The sequence below is a fragment of the Lissotriton helveticus genome, chromosome 5_1, assembly GCF_964261635.1.
Source record: "Lissotriton helveticus chromosome 5_1, aLisHel1.1, whole genome shotgun sequence".
Classification (NCBI taxonomy): domain Eukaryota; kingdom Metazoa; phylum Chordata; class Amphibia; order Caudata; family Salamandridae; genus Lissotriton; species Lissotriton helveticus.
This window is the reverse complement of record NC_136065.1, coordinates 1,575,539,888-1,575,556,699: the sequence shown is the minus strand read 5'-3', so window position 1 is coordinate 1,575,556,699 and position 16,812 is coordinate 1,575,539,888. Positions and strand designations below refer to the sequence as shown.

The window sequence follows — 16,812 nt, the reverse complement described above, 5'->3', positions numbered from 1 at the left end:
GGAATCTCTATGATGGCTCCTTTCTCTAACATTTGAGACATCTCCAATTCTATTAGTTTTGAATTTTCCATATCTAGAGTCATTTCCCTTGGGATTTTTTTCTCTGAAATAGTTCTACCCATAAATCTATCTTGAAACCAATAATTGTTTCCAATACCCAGGGGTCTTGAGTAATTTTTGTCCAATTTTGAGCAAACTTTCTCAATCTTCCTGCGACCTTTAAGGGGAAAGAAGACTTTACGCTTACCTTGGTATGTTTGATTGGTGGATCTGGGTCTACCACCGTGGGATCTTGAACCCCTCCCTCTTGCGAGATAGAAATTAGAGTTGGAGCGGTAGCCTCTATTGGAGCGGGATGAGCCTCTTTCATCTTGGGGATAAATTTGGGACCTGTAGAAGCCTCCGTCGACAGACTGTCCCCTTCTGTCAGCCCTTCCAAAAACTCTGCGGTTTCCAAAAACTCTGCACATGCTTGACTGGGCTCTACTGAAGGCATTAAAGGTAGAACCATATTAGCCCAAGGATTTGACAAAATTCTCCCAGAATAATAACCCCTTTGCATCGCACATGTCCTCCCTTGCGGAAAGATCGGCGAGCTTGTGGTTCATTCTTAAAAGAACCGCCCTTCTCCGTTCGGTAATGAGATCTGAATTGGCATTTCCATCAAAGCGAATTGCTTGTTGTGACCAACCTCTCAAAAGTTCGATATCTACAGGGGTATTGCTGGACCTTGCCAGTTCGGTCATATCAAGAATCTTAGATAGTGGGCCAAGAACATCAAAAAGTTTGTCTTGACACTGTTTTAGGCATTTTCCGATCCCTTTTCTAGGGTCCCTGCCAGATTTAAATAGAAAAGTGATGAGTTCGGGATCCAGGTTGGGGGTATTGCAAATCTTGTCCTCCGAGGAGGGGCGAGGGAACTCATTTCGCATAAGATTATGAGTATCCCTATCTAAGGGTTTCTCTGAGAAAGGTATTTTCTGACGTGGTCCATTGGCCACCATTCTGAACTGCGAGGGTGGCGAATAGCAGTTGGATTAAACATTTCCCCACCAAGGGGGTCTTTAACAATTGATGAAGTGGAAGGATTAATATCCTCATCGAGATCCTCCAAAGTGTCCTGGGGATCGAAAATGAACTCATCTATAGTTAGATCCTCATCAGTTCAAGTAAGCTTTATTCGGTTTTTAAAACCATGAAAGCAACAAAGAAAAAAACATACATACATAAATAACTCAACAATTCGTTACAAAAGTAGAAGAAAACCATCTATTTAAAATAAACTAAAAAACGAGTCAGGTAATCAGAGTGATAAGCAGAGTGAACACAATCCCCTTTCACCAGATATTATAATTCAGTGGTTGGGGGCTGGGATAAAAGTCATGCAAATACCAGATACAGATGGGACCATCTCTGAAATTGGGCTGAGAAGATCGTAAGAAGGGGGCAATGTTCCTGTGTTTGAATTTAATTAATATCAAATCCCCCGGGATGTCTTTTGGCAACCTGCCTAGCCATCCCACCCTCCTCACGCTCAGAATTCCGCCATCTAGGGTAGGTGGTAACGGTCTATTATTTTGAAGCCAGAAGATGGCTTTACACAGCAGGTCCTTGTGTGTTTCCAATTTGCCCCGTTTAAGTACAGGGACCCCAGAAAGAACCGTCACGTATGGGGCCGCTTCAGGTGGTAGATTAATGTTATGCCTCCCTGCTTGAATGATTCTAGGAGTTGTGTGAGGGACATATTCAGGTTTAAAGTTAACATTGCGGCCACTTGGAGTTGGTGTGGTACGAGGGGAATCAGTAGTTTGAGCTTTCCTGCTTTCAACGGGCTTAGCCTTTTCAAGGTTGGTAGCGAAAGCAGGACATGTAGGTATAGGAGAGTTATCAGCCACTGGGCAAATCCTTTTTACAGTTTTTTCGATACAGGACAACCTGTCCCCCAGGTCGTTGATTTTAGTGGCCAAAGGTGATAATGCAGAGATTAACATTCGTTCAATTAAAGCCAATAGGGTCAATTGGAGGGGCGACACAGAGTCATTGGTTGTAGCCTCAGCCTGATCCGTCAATGATAACGTAGGATTGGAGGGGGATAAAGAGGGGCTACAGCACATTCGATCGATAATAGCCTCATCATGTTTCCTTTCACTGGTTGGACCCCGGGACAGTATATTGGTCTGAGGAATAACTTTTAGGGGAGATGAAGGTACATCCTGGGAAGTGCAATTTATTTGATCGATGACTCTTCCCACTATTGGGGGGGTTGATAACTCCGGTGAATAGTTTGTGCCACACAGGGCATTCAACTCCTCCCAGATGGACATTATTATGGAATAGCAGAAATCCAGGAAACAATTATAAAATAGTAAAAAACGGACAAATAGGAAGATGTAGAGTATCAGTACCTCCTCCCTCCGTGAGGTTAAGTGGGGTGGCCCGTCCCGTCCTCCTCGGTCCTCTGAGGGCCACAGAGGGCATGCCCTTTGCCCGGGCTTAGCCCCGGGCGTCGACCCGCACGCGATCCCGCGAAGCGGGGTCTGGCGTCCTTAAGTTGCGCCTCCTTGGGCGGAAATCCGCTATTGCGCCGCTAGGGCGTCTGGGGGATGAAGTCTTTTGGCCCCTCGCGGCCGTCGGTACTAGTTTGCGGCGTCCGTGGGCAGGTGAGGAGAAAGATTGGCCCCCTGTGCATATGGGCGCTGTCAGCAGAGTATGCCCCCGAGTGTTTGCTGGTCCCCCCCGCTTCGCCGGGTCTGGCGTCCTTAAGTTGCGCCTCCTTGGGCGGAAATCCGCTATTGCGCCGCTAGGGCGTCTGGGGGATGAAGTCTTATGGCCCCTCGCGGCCGTCGGTACTAGTTTGCGGCGTCCGTGGGCAGGTGAGGAGAAAGATTGGCCCCCTGTGCATATGGGCGCTGTCAGCAGAGGGCATGCCCCCGAGTGTTTGCTGGTCCCCCCCGCTTCGCCGGGTCTGGCGTCCTTAAGTTGCGCCTCCTTGGGCGGAAATCCGCTATTGCGCCGCTAGGGCGTCTGGGGGATGAAGTCTTATGGCCCCTCGCGGCCGTCGGTACTAGTTTGCGGCGTCCGTGGGCAGGTGAGGAGAAAGATTGGCCCCCTGTGCATATGGGCGCTGTCAGCAGAGTATGCCCCCGAGTGTTTGCTGGTCCCCCCGCTTCGCCGGGTCTGGCGTCCTTAAGTTGCGCCTCCTTGGGCGGAAATCCGCTATTGCGCCGCTAGGGCGTCTGGGGGATGAAGTCTTATGGCCCCTCGCGGCCGTCGGTACTAGTTTGCGGCGTCCGTGGGCAGGTGAGGAGAAAGATTGGCCCCCGGTGCATATGGGCGCTGTCAGCAGAGTATGCCCCCGAGTGTTTGCTGGTCCCCCCATCCTCATAAATTGGAGATTCTGGATCGTCATATAATTCATTCGTACCATAAAGTTTACCTTGATTTTTCATGCCTCTATGGACAACTCTCCTCTCTGTCCCAAGGTATTGGGATCTCTCTTTTGTGCTGCCATGAGCACCCAAATCTACTGTAGCACGAGGGCTACCACTTTTCAGAAACTTTACCTCTCTTTTTAGGGCCTGATGTTGAAGGGGAGTCTCCGTCTGAGAGAGAAAAATAAATTTCCTCAACGGGGGACATCCTCTTTCTCTTAGTTAAAGTGGCATCAACCGCTTTCCTGACGGAAGACCTAAGTTCTTCCCCAATGCATTTTTTTTCATTATCACCCAGCAGTTCTTTAGGAGACTGTGGTGTGTTAATTGCGTCAGGGTTCATAATGGGCTTAGTTCAATTAAGATTAATAAAACAGTAAAAGGGCCCTTGTAAGTAGTACTTACTATAATCTCCTGGTTAACTCAGGTCTGATCTGTAACTCAGGTCTGGTCTGTCAAATAATTTACAGCCCAAACTCCAATATCTCATTCCGAATGATAAAATCAACTAAGCAATGGGTATTAATAAAGGCCACTAGATGGCGCTAGTGCTCATTTATCTTATTTGGTTAAATTGAAACCAAGGGGAGTGGCTCCGTTGCTCCGGCTTGCAAAAGGCACCGTTACGCACTTGTGGAAGGACCGTAACCAATGAAACCTCAAGCAGAGCCGCAGGGAAGTGACGCATGTAATGACATGCCCCCGCGTCTCCGAGCAAGTTGCTAGGAGACGCGGAAGTCAAACAACACCACCGGAGCTTGCGCCGATATTCACTTCCTTTCGTCACCCTGAAAGTTAATTATTTATTTTCGATCGGCAAGATCAAGAGCACACGAATCATTAAAAAAATGAAATATTCCATACACAGTGAAGCGGAATGAGCTTCATGAAGTAAGCGCTCGAGATTAATACATTTAATTAATTTGTTTTAAAAGAATACTTACCTGCTTCCTCCAAAGACCGTAAGCGATCGGAGGGAAAGGGGGACTAAAACCTATTCCCAGCCATAGATTGGACAGGGAAAAAGGTCACTGAAATAAAGAAATCTGTTAGTAAATGCTAAGAAGCGCTTAATCATGTAATAGCAAGATAATAAATAGTCTTAACTTAAACTATAAATGATAATAGGCTCATTTACAAATTATACATATACAAATATACTTAAATAAGGAGAAGTTAGAGAATAGTACTCATCTGTGTCAGAGCAGCAAACAAAACAGGAAGATTAGAGTATCCACTGGCTGGTTGTCATGTTATGAATGTTCTATCCTTTGTGATGTATTTACATTCTTTAAAGGGCTGCATGTTGGGCAGCAAATAAAAGTATTTGCATAATGGTAGCCTCCGGTCTTGTAATGAAATACTTTTGCACCATTCGGCAACATCAACATGCCTGTAATGATATCTGTCTATGACAACATATTTTTTGTGCTCACTGAGGTCTACACATAAAATGCAAACTCCAATCACCTTTCCTGGCTGTCACCACAGATGCGAATCCATTCTATTTTATTTTATTTTATAGTTTTAAAGAGCGCGAACCAGACCTGTGAGGGTATCAGAGTGCTTTACAGGTTTAAGGGTGGAATACAAAGCGTTAGGAAGGGAGGGACCAATTGGGTAAAATAGGACATACATTAAACAAGAAAAAGAACGCAGTCTAAGGTCCCGGCTACATGTGGCATAAAAATTAAAAGTTAGATACATTATAAAAGAAGGCACGCAGTCTCAACTCTTGGGTGAGATATCCAGGAGTGCAGGAATAGGTATCATCCGTAGAAGCCGTGGATAATGCCGAGGTGGAGGGTGGCACATGTCGCTGAGGTAATTGTAATGTAATCATTAGACAAGGTATTTGCCCATTAAGAAGGTTTTGGTCTCCTTTTTAAAGTTTTTTTTATTTTAATTTTTTTAATTTTTTAGTCCTCATTCAACAAAGAATGCTCATGGGTTTGGAATATGTAATAGATGTAGTAGACAGATAATTGAGACAGCTCAGACTACCATCCTAATAGAAATGCGGGAGATTGAAGACATGGGCGTCCGCAGAAATTTTTCCAGGGGGGGGCAAAATGTTAATGTCATCAACATCCTCCGACATGATGTGTGCCAGGTGGGGCACAAGAAACGCTGGGGCGCAGGAGGAGCCATAGGTGGGGCAGGAAGCAGGCCGCACATGATCTCATACACCATAGGGTTGTTGTGCCACAGCCATCTCTTTCTTTTGTGCACCCCAAAATCCATACCTGCCCTGGTCCCTAAAATTACCCACTAGCACCCCAAAACCCATATCTATCCTGAACCCTAAAATTACCCCCCCAAAACTCATACCCTCCCTGGACCCTAAAATTACGCTCCTGGCACCCCAAAACCCATACCAACCTGAACCCTAAAATTACCCTCTAGCACCCCAAAACCCATACCCACCCTGAACCCTAAAATTACCCCTGCCCCCCCAAAACTCATACCTGCCCTGAACCCTAAATTACCCCCCTGGCACCCATAACCCATACCCAACCTGACCCCTAAAATTGTCCCCCTGGCACCCCAAAACCCATACCCACCCTGAACCCTAAAATTACCCCCTGGCACCCCAAATCCAATACCCACCCTGAACCCTAAAATTACCCCCTGGTACTCTAAAACCCATACCCACCCTGAACCCTAAAATTATCCACCTGGCACCCCAATCCCTAACCCACCGTAAACCTTAAAATTACTCCCTGGCACCTCAAAACCCACACCCACCCTGATCCCTAAAGTTACCCCCAGGAACCCCAAAGCTGAACACTACATTCTGATTGTGTATCGTGCCGCCTCCCTGTTCAGGGTGGATCTGCTGGTCCGGATCGGCTCGCACTGGTCCGGTTCTGCTCGCCCTTCTCTGGAGCTGTTCTGCCTGCCCTGTCCCTCTTCCGGACCCACCGAGCCTGCCTCCGTGCACACTACCTGGACCAACTCTGTCTGGCCTGCTTCTTTCTCCTTTGAACCCGCTGTCTTCACTGGCGGAGTTAAGACACAGGTCTCACTTCTCTGAAGTTGCTGTTACCCTCAATGAGAGACGCGGAAGGGCTGTATGATAATTTCTACTCATGGATAAATCTTACATATGCCTGCTTGTTGTGCCTTCTTCCTGCTCTGGACTACAGTGGTGACTACACATGGACTCAGCCCCTCTCCTCCTAGCATCCACGCTTCCTAGCCCATCTGAATATCCCCCTCTGTACTGACTTATGTCTAAAACTTCATTTACATTAGTTTTCTGTTTGTGTTATCTTTCTTGATAAATGCAACTTATTAAATCAAAAATCATCCATTGATGTCCACCATTTTATGTCAGAGCGGTGTCTCCCTTAAAATATACTCTTTTATTCAAATGTGACTTTTCTTTCTGCTTAGTAATTGACTAAACAACAGCAACTGTTCTAGGCAGTCCATCACTATAATCCAATAATTATTTGAAAAGACTTTGCCTCAATCTTGTTATTGTGTCAGAGTGCTCTATAAAGTCCGAGGTCTCCTGGTGCATTTGACTAAATTATAAGATGGAGGTGGGGGGGCTCAGGATACTCAGAAGGATCTAGAAAAGAGCAGAGTCCCCAGGTGTTGTCTAGATGTGACATGCGATGAGATGCACAGGAGTTCACCTAGAAGAGAGTGCCAAAGGGACGGTGCAGGAAAATGAAGCCCGCGTCTTGTCCTACTGAGCCCTGAAACGCAGAGGAGCTTCAGACTAGAACAGAGAGTGCGAGCTGGAGAGGAACCGTGGCTGGAGCACCATGTGTAATGCATAGTGGCATGGGCGTCTGCAGGGGGCAGGGCCGGCTTTAGCGCTGGTGGCACCCAGTGCGACAATGTTATTTCGCGCCCCCAATGACCACCTCCACCACGGATTCTCTCACTAGCACCCTTTAACAGTGACCAAGTCTCCATAACCACTATCTCTCAGATGCATTGAATTCATTATATAGCGCTACTCATACCATTAAAGTATGTCAGAGCACTTTGCATCACAAACACATTACACAGACAATCAATCATACATGTGTAAATCAGTGTGTAGGAAATGTTACATAAGCCACAGGACTAAAAGTGTAGGAGTCATATGTCATCCATACTGGTAGGCAGTATAGTTTAGGAGTGCTTGATGTGGAGAAGCACAACCTCAGAGTCGAAAAAGAAGCAGCATAGTTGGGAGTTTTCATTAATAATAAGAATCAATTTCTACCCAAATCAACCCTTTTTGCAACATTAATCAATGTTCTGTACTTAGCAGAGTGTATGCACTTCTATGATGAAAGTTAATACCTCACTATTCTATATTAGGACTTTACATTTTAAATTGCAAGTAACAAAGAGATGGCTCTTTTAAAAGCAGTAACCTGCTGATCTATTTACATTAAATGCACTCTAATATACTTGGTACACGTTCTTTGCAGTAGGCATATTAACCCTCTGTGCTACCTTCACATAAGTCGAAATTAAACCTCAACTACACAAAACTCTGATCTCTGGCCAGGAAGAACATTAATCACAGGAGTTATCTTGACATTTTTGTGAGGCCCCGCAATTGTAGGAGGAAAGGAACGCTCAGTAGGTGCTTTTAAAATCATAATTCATTTGTAAAAACGGCGCCCCCAGGAAGCCAGCATAGCACGCCCTAGCCCCAGCCCTGGCAGGAGGGCAAGGAGGGGTGCTCCAGGGGGGGGCAAGCGCCCCTCCTTGCCCCCCCCTGCGGACGCCCATGATTGAAGAGTTAGAAAAAGTCCTCTTAGATAGTAATGCCGTTAAAGAGGCCAAAAAGAAAATAGAAGAAATAAATCAGGACATGAATGGGTACTGCGAATATTTAACAAATCGCAAGACCCAAAAGCTGAGGAAGGACATTAATAAATTCACCCAGGAGGTAGTATATCCCTTTTTGAGGAAAGATTACTACACTGAGAAGCAAGAACAAAATAGAAATGGAGGCCCTAGAGTGAGATTCCAACCTAGGAGACCCAAACATTTGAACTTCTCAGGTACCTCAGAGAGTAGTGGGGAAGAGGAAATGTCTACCAGAGAAGAAGAGGAATATGCCGGCCCGCAGAGAGCACAGAGAGGGTTCCAAAACAGAGCAAGAGGACCATACACAAGGAGGCCAGCACAAAGAGAGCAGGAGCAGGAATACCAGCAGAACCAGGCCCCTCAGGAGTACAAACGTACCAGGAACAAGGTGTATTGGCGATAGAGTCAACACCCATCATAAATCTATCGAGTAGAACACTCACCCCGGTAGAAAAACAAGTGTTAGGAATGGGTTTCAATTTTGTACCAACAGCAGGGATTAATAAATTCCAGCTAGAAAAAGATTTAAGGGCATTCTTTCGAAAAATACGGCTACGCCGTTTCTTCGAAAATAGACCAGCCAGAGAAGTGCCCGAGGATTCTGGACTAAGGACAAAATCCACTTTTACCCCCAGTCTAGGGATGGTAGACAAAAACCTAGAGATATTTGAGGCAATTGTGAAACTAGAGGTAGGCAATCTACTCAGCAAAAAACATTTCCAAGAAAATAATATCAGCAAAGCGCAAAGGGATGCGATTGATTCTTTGTCTAATGATACTCAAATAACAATTAAACCCGCAGACAAAGGCGGGGGGGTTGTAGTCTTCAACACTGAAGACTATGATCGACGAGTGTTAAGTCTTCTGTCTAATGAGCTACACTACAAGAGAGTCTCACAAACCAGACTCAACACCCTCAAAAAAGATGTGGAGACACTACTGCTAGAAGCTAGGACAAAGGGTGACATCACAGAAGAGGAATGGAAGTTTCTAAACAATATGAATCCTAAAACACCAGCCTTTTATGGACTGCCAAAAGTCCATAAGAGCTTAGATAACCCGCCACTCAGACCCATAGTTGCTTCGATTGATTCTTTATTGGAACCCCTGAGCAAATTTCCTGACAGGTTTCTAAAACCTCTTGTGGAAAAACAGAAATCATATATCCGAGACACATCGGACATGATTGCTAAGACAGAAGGCATAGAATTTGATGGTACAAATGAGATCATGGTGACTTTCGATGAATATTCCGCAAAAGGATACCATTGAGGTAATTAGGACTCTTCTGGAAGAGACAGATATTGTAGGAGGGAGTAAGGAATTCATAGTACAATGCGTCTCTATGGTTCTCCTAAACAACATCTTCCTGTTTAAAAAAGATCTCTACCTCCAATGCAAGGGTACCAGCATGGGCGCTACCTGTGCACCGAGCCTGGCCTGCATATATGTCAGCATGTTTGAGAACAAACACATCTATAACGAGGTCAGTCCATACTATGAAAACATCCGAAACTGGACTTGTTTTATAGATGATATCTTCTTTATATGGTCAGGGACAGTAGATCTCCTGGAAGATTTTCTCACCTGGCTGAATCTAGGAGATTCAAATCTGAGGTTCACTGCTGAGTACAATAGAACCAAAGTAAATTTCCTAGACATAAGCATAAAGAGTGAGGATAAACAACTGAAGGTGGAATTATTCAAGAAAGAGTCAGACCGCAATACTGTATTGCACTACAAAAGCTATGACCCTAGGAGTCAAAAAGACTCAATACCCTTCGGGGAGTTTCTCCGGTTAAGGAGAAACTGTACTACTGTTGAGGACTTCTATCACCATGCAGGAGAAATGAAGCTAAAGTTCAAGGAAAGGGGCCATCCGAAAAAACTTATAGACCACTCTCTAAAAAGAGCTAGGTATTACGACAGGGATTGCCTGTTAACTAAAAAAGAGAAGAAGCAAACCAATGAAAAAATAGTTATGGTAAGCCAGTATTCAGCAGTGGCGAATCAGGTCAAGAACATAATAAACCACAACTGGAAAATTTTAAATGATGGGGCTGAGACTACCTTAGAACGTCCACTGTACGCCTATAGAAAGAATAAGAATCTCAGATGTAGTCTAGTACACACCTATAGAGACGATGTGGTAGAACGACAAACAACCATGACAGGAACAAAGGCGGTAGGGAATCACAAATGCGGCAATTGCTGTATATGTGAACTCTGCATAGTCACTAAAGAAGTGGAATTAAACGGAGCCACACAGAAGATTACTACATTGAATAACTGTAGAACAAAGAATGTGATATACTTGATTCTATGTCCGTGCAATCAGGGATATATAGGAGAAACAGGTAGGGAACTCAGGCTAAGGATAGGGGAGCATAAATCAGCGATTAAAAACAACAAAGAGAATGCACCACTGGTTACCCACTGGAAAGAACAGGGACATAGTGCAAAAGACATCAGGTGGGTGATCTTGGAGAGAATTAAGGAACAAACTAGATTGGGAGACAGCACAAAAAGAAGGAAACAGCAGGAGCAATGGTTTATGATTAAATTTGACACCATTAAACGTGGCCTGAATTCGAGGGAGGAATGGGAAACCCTGATTTAAAATGTATTTGGAGACAAAAAAACTGAGGGAAAGATACAGATAAAAATATATCCCATAGGACTTATGAGTAGGTTTTAATAAAAAAAAATTCTTAATATGCTAACTTTGATTACAATAGCAACAAAATGAGACATTAAGGGAAGGGGCATAAAATGAGTCAGATGTTAAACACCAATGTAAGTGCCTTTTTTTCCAAAATAGATGATTTGACAATACAGTACAGACCAAAACAAAGAACCATGTTTTTACATGGAAAATACACAGAACACCCCAAATTAGGAGGCTAATCCTTTATGCACCCTTGTGGAAATTTAGAGGACCACTCAATGGGACGATAATAGAGTAACAAATAATTATATCCGAATCGGAGGGCGAAAAGGTCGATAAAAACATATTAGACACCACCCACATGCATCGCGCTAAAATTTAAATGGTCAAGTATAAATGTAACATTGCTTTTGAAAAATAAAACAAACCTAGTAGGAGGCTATGTAAGAATATGTGAGGGATTTAAGTACTACGCTTCACCCTCACAACAAGAAATAAACACCACTCTAAGATGGCGCCGACAAAAGAGGGTCAGAGTGAACAGTAATGAGCATGCGCGATCCCCAGCTGAAAACAATTGTAGGGATAGGCATAAGATAAAAACAGCACGCCCTCTGCGTTTCCCTAGAGAAGGAGAAGAACGTGGCAGCGGCGTAAACAGATACTTGAGCAGGTAAGCAGCAGTGAAGGGGTTTAAATTAGAGCACCGGCAGAGCTAGTGAACAACCGTGTTGAACTGACGATATCAGGGAGAGCCCAGGAACGGCCGCCTTAGCCTGCAGATTTTAAGCACGAGTCAGGATAGCGGGGGACAGAGTTCTTAGGCAGTGAGAAGTATTCTGTTAAAATGCGCGATATCAGGGGGAGCACACGAGTGATCACCTAAACTTACGGTAGATAAGCACAAGTAAGGACGGGTGGGGTGCAGATGTCTGATGCAGTGAGAAGTAGGGCGAAACAGCGTGAATAAGGAAGGACTCGATAAGAGGCGAGCCAGTAAAAAAACAAGCTAAGGGAAAAGCGCTTGCGAGTGTAGGTAGAAGGGATACTCCACAAATAGGGGCGTTTTTTCACTAGAAACAACAATAGCCTGCACCTGGCAAATGTGTATCCTAATATGCAGGGAAAAGGGTAAAAAATAAAGCGAGGCTACCAGATAATAGACATATAGTATTTAAGCAAGGAATACAGCATGTGTACTTAAAAAATAATAGCGCAAAGAGAACAAATTGGGCATAATGCAAAGGACCTCAAGACTAAATAGAACAGCGGAAGAATATAAACAGAAGGGCAATGAAGAAGCAAGGATAGGGGAAACATGATAGAAAAGTGCAGACTTCAGGGACCTATGAAAGCTATGTAAATACATACAAACCTTTTCTTGCTTACAGAACATATCCAGTTCCCAAGCCAAGAAATACTGATATATGCCCGTTCATGAGAACGTTTTAATCCCTATAAAGGTAAGAGGAGGGGGTTGAGAATGAACAACTGTATAGTATAGGTTGTTTTCTCTAGAGTAACAACCTGCTAACTGTGACCCCCTTACCTACACAGATATTTACACAAATCAATAAAAAGAGGGGATCCACGTCCACCTGAGCGTAGAACAGGAAAAAGACTTCTTTATTCTTGAGAAGCTTTATCACCCCTGAGGTAAAGAGAGGAAACCACATATGTTCTAAGTGGTCCGAATATAGGGTTCTATAGAAACCAACGAAATCAAATTGTCATCCCATAGGTATATCAAAACCTAGAACAACAGTGATCGTCTGGAGGAGGCCTTCCTGACGACTGTTTTTCCTGGGGGACTCCTACTACACCTACAGGGTAAGAGGGGCATTAAAACAGGAAGAAACACTAGATGAGAGATGGACGAGTGATACAACGAATGCTGGAATGAATGAATGCCCTTATCTGTTTCCACACTAAAAAGAAAACGGAGGGTCAAGTTACCTACAGTAATAGTCAACTATGCCTTAGATGGCGAGGAGAAAAACTTGAATGTGAGCCTTGCTTAAAATAATATCTGCCTGAGTACAATGATAATGTTTTTCATCCATCCATGCATCTGATGGAATCGAAGGTTGGGGGCAATAAGTAGGATACTTTACATTGGAAATGTGATAAAATACCCCCAGAAGAGTGATACTGTTTCTTTCTCTATGTACCCACACAGAGATTTTTAAGTATAAGTCTAGAAGCCGGTGACCCCAAAGAGACGGCATGTTCTGATGAAGGTGTTACAACATCCAGCAATACAACACCGAAACGCGTCGACGCATTTTTTACTGTACTAGAATCCAAATAAGGTCAAGGAAGTAACAGATATTCATGCACTATTGATACTGTTTACTGTGCCACCAACATCAAAGAAAGACCAGTGGATCTATAACAATGGTGGCGGGAGAATCTTAAGGCCACAGTGTTAGGGGGTTTGTGTAAAGGATTCAATTGCATTTTTATATTGTATTTGTATTGATTATTTTTCTCCTTTATCTCTTGTCGTATAATTTTAATGATTGTGATACTGTTTTTGATCATGTATGTAACGATCTGTCATTAATTGTCTATTTAATTTTATTGTACTTGTTCAAAGAGTTTTCTTTGAATATTTAATTTTTTCCTTTGTGAAGAGAGGTCTTCACTTTTTCTAAACAATAAAAAGATTGTGAACGTTCATTTTTAGTGTGGAAATCTATTTCTAATGTTTAATTTTGATATAATTTCCCCCTTGATGTATTTAGAAGAAATGTGTGTATGATTGGGTAGAACCTATATAGCAACATAACACGTATTTGCTTTAGTGTACACCCAGGGATTTCCCTTTGACCAAGTTTGGGAATAAAGCTAGTTTGACCGAGAGACTGCAATCCACTATAAAGTGGAAGAGGAGAAAAAATACCCAGCTCTTCTCAATGAAAACCAAGGCTCCTCCTTATATGTAGGCCGTTCCCATCTAGCAATAGCTAGTTTTCTGTCCTTTCGGCCAAGCGAACAAATTTGTAATCATTGGACCGGAATGGAAAGGATGTCATGCCATTTAAAAACCCACAGTGAAAGAGAAAAGAAAACAAATGACATTATAAAACCAGACTAGGCGGAGGCAAAAGGTGTGAACCAGCTATCCCATAGATCCCAGAATCTTGTTTTTTTAACCTGTTTGCTTACTCGGTCTAGAATTGAAATGCATTGGACTGAACTTATCCATTCTGATTTAGTGGGTGGGATGTGTGAGACCCATTTAATAAAAATTTCCCTTCGTGCCATAAGAATGAAGACAAAAAGTAGTGCCTTCTGGTCTCTTGAAAAAACCTGATTTTCTGTCTCTTTTACAAATACCCCAAGAATTACTGTGGATATAGTTAGCCCCACAGTTCTACCCAAAATTTTAGAAATAATATTACTCACGTGATCCCAGAAGAGCTTGATCGAAAGACATTGCCAAAACATGTATACCTCGTTCACGTTGATGTCATCACACTTCGGGCATTTCCTTGCCAATCCGTTCCCCATTTTGAAAAGTTTCAGAGGTGTCCAGTAAGCCTTATGGACAGTAAAAAGATGGTTTCTTTTCAGAGGAGCAGCTTTCACACATGACCAAAGAGTAGACATGGATACTTGCCCGAGGGTTTCGAGGTCGTCATCCAGCATGTCCTTTTTCCAGCTCTCTGTATATGGGATCAATTTGTTGTCTCCAATCTCAATCAGTCGCCAGTACCATTCTGCCACTTCCTTTTGTGTTGATCTTGTGGTGATCAATTTTATTAAGTCCCCATTTCCTTCTAATTGATTTTGACCAACCAAGGATTTGGAGAGAGAAATATGACAAAGAGAGAATTCATTCTTTGTTTAAGAAACCCCTCACTCACCACCCTGGTTGGTGACGTGCTTCATCATCAGGGTCCACCAACATGGCCGTGTGCCATTTAGGTGTGCTTCAACGCCTGTAACTACAGCGGAGCAGGTTGTTTTGTGAAAAGTGTGACAGTGAATCAGTGAAGTTAAAAAATTGTCTTTGTAATACTCCCTAAAATGTATTCAAGAGTTTACAAGACAAAAATTAAAAACAAAGTGAGATACTTGTGTTGGCTTAACTGGCCAAAAAGTATCAGTGTATTACGTGATAGATAGTGGTCAACATTTTTCAACCTTGGATAAAAGTTTATAAGGTTTTCGTCAGGACTAAAATGTGTGAAACGGATGGTCTATGCACAGTAAGGCGCATCCAACCCTGAACCCACAAAATTGCCAGACCGTATACTTATGGTTCAGCCAGCTCACAGCTTTGTGTGTAAGGTAAAAAAATTCTGAAAGAAATAAAACAGCATAAATAGTGTACATTTGTATGCTGTTTCTGTAGCATTGCTTATTTCCATTTCCTCACATTTTCGAGTTAGGAGGCTCAGTGCTTCCACATGCATTTTTTTCAGATTTTGTATCATACTGTGTATGCATGCATACCAAGCCTTTCATTGTTTATAGGGATTTGTTTACCCTGTATTGTTGGTGCATACCCACTAGCACTCATAATAGGATAAGTGGGTATCAGGCTCCACCTTTTATCAGTAGTGCGTGATTAATGGTGGATTTAGGCAAAATTATATTAGATTGAGCATCACAAGTATCACTCCAAACATTTTTGTAGTGAGCGTATATATATATGTGATAGGTTGAGCATCACAAAAAACACTCCAACCATTCTTGCAGTGAGCATGTGTATATAATTAATATACAAAGAATGTGAATAGTGGGAGAACCAAGGTAACGTCATTGACCAACATACAAATCAAAAAGTAAAAAAACTCACGGGCAACTAAGTCAAGTAATGCCCCATGGAAACCGTGTGGGGGCTGGTTACAAAATCATTGTAAGAGCCCAGCGATCCTGTTCAATGTGCTGAAAACCTTATTCCAAAATTCCGAAATCTTGGGGCAATGCCAGGCAATATGCATGAACCCGGCGTCGTTTTCTCAGCAGCGATGACAAGCCGCTGTATCTCGCTGTCCATACTGTCTCAATCTCTCTGGAGTGTATTATACCCTGTTACGGAATTTAAATGAATGAGGCGTTGTCTTCCGTTTAGTGAATAACTGCAACTTTTATCTTCTATTTATAACACTAATTCCGATTTTTTTTTACTTTGCGGTCTATATATAGGCTTTGTGATGTTTATGAAGGTTAGCATTATAGCAGCTGACAAGCAGAGCCAGCAAGGCGAAGACATATCACTTTCTACAGTTCACCTGCCTGCAAATCTCTGTAACACTAACTTGCACTGACATCTTTAAGTGTGCAAGTCAGTAAAAATGTATATAAAATTACCTGCATGCAAATCTCTGTAACACCACTGGTGCCTTTAAGTCTGCAATTCACTGATAAATTGGGGTAATAATGACCTGCTTCAAAACATTTTAAAGTGTGCAAATAACTGACAGCGCGATTATTTCCAATAGTTGGTAATAGGGGATAGCGATGTTAGCGACTGTTTCCAGTCGCTAACATCTTGGCACGCCCACTCTGCATGTCATTAGCGATAATCATCGCTGACATGCAGAGTGGGCCCCTTAATGCCCGCTATCGCCTATTAGCAGTCGCTAACTGGTGTTAGCGACAGCTAGGGAATTGGGCGATAAAATTATCGCCGCTTTAGCGGGAATTTTTCCCGCTAAAGCGGCGATATTGCCCTTGGTAATATGCCCCATAATGTTAATGATCATACCATTGTTACACTTCATGAAACCTGTAACAAAACGTTGACAGTGTTACTAACGGTTTTCAAATGCATTTAATAATAAAAAGTTTTTCAATTTCTAAGCATTGTAAATGGCAACTGTACCTATTACTAATGTAATGGTACTCAGTTCTTAAGAAGGAAAGAGGCTA

General features: G+C 43.1%; 1 long non-coding RNA gene across 1 annotated transcript; it reads left to right on the top strand.

Annotated features, from left to right (window-relative positions):
- Nucleotides 1-4,203: 4,203 nt before the first annotated feature.
- On the top strand, nt 4,204-13,512 carry LOC144753718 (uncharacterized). Its single transcript, XR_013594496.1, has 3 exons — nt 4,204-4,322; nt 12,668-12,756; nt 13,106-13,512. It is a non-coding gene; the product is annotated as an uncharacterized LOC144753718 (long non-coding RNA).
- The last annotated feature ends 3,300 nt before the right edge of the window (nt 13,513-16,812 follow it).